This window comes from Bactrocera latifrons, unplaced genomic scaffold (assembly GCF_001853355.1).
Source record: "Bactrocera latifrons isolate USDA-ARS-PBARC rearing strain unplaced genomic scaffold, ASM185335v1 scaffold_96, whole genome shotgun sequence".
Taxonomy (NCBI): domain Eukaryota; kingdom Metazoa; phylum Arthropoda; class Insecta; order Diptera; family Tephritidae; genus Bactrocera; species Bactrocera latifrons.
In genome coordinates this window covers 950,933-951,392 of record NW_017537667.1, presented here as the reverse complement: position 1 = coordinate 951,392, position 460 = coordinate 950,933, and positions in this window count along the sequence as shown.

Below are 460 nucleotides of genomic sequence, written 5' to 3'. Positions count from 1 at the left end.
CGTAAAGCCTATCGTTCTGCAAATTTATTTGCATTTTCTTTTCTTTTTATTGGAAACAATTATTTGTGGCAAAGCGTACCAGTCSCACTTCATGACGACACCACAATAACGCTGCCATTTTAAATTGTCTTCAAATTCAGCGATATTACTRTATATTTTCGTCAATATAATTATAAGTCATAGACAGTTTTGCAGTCACGGTCGTTTAACGAACCAACTGTTTATATATACTTTAATATTTTTATAACTTTTCCCAAATGTTTATGTCGTAGCTTTCGCATATAAGGGGTTTTTAAGTGATTAATTCATATTTCTAATTAGCAGCRAAAACTAAACGTGTGTACAAACATACGTGTATATATATTTTGGCTTTTACGTAAATTTAATGAAGCGTCACAAGTGCCACAAATGGTGTTAAATTTGATTTTGTGTAATCATAATGTCATGACTTACTGCACAC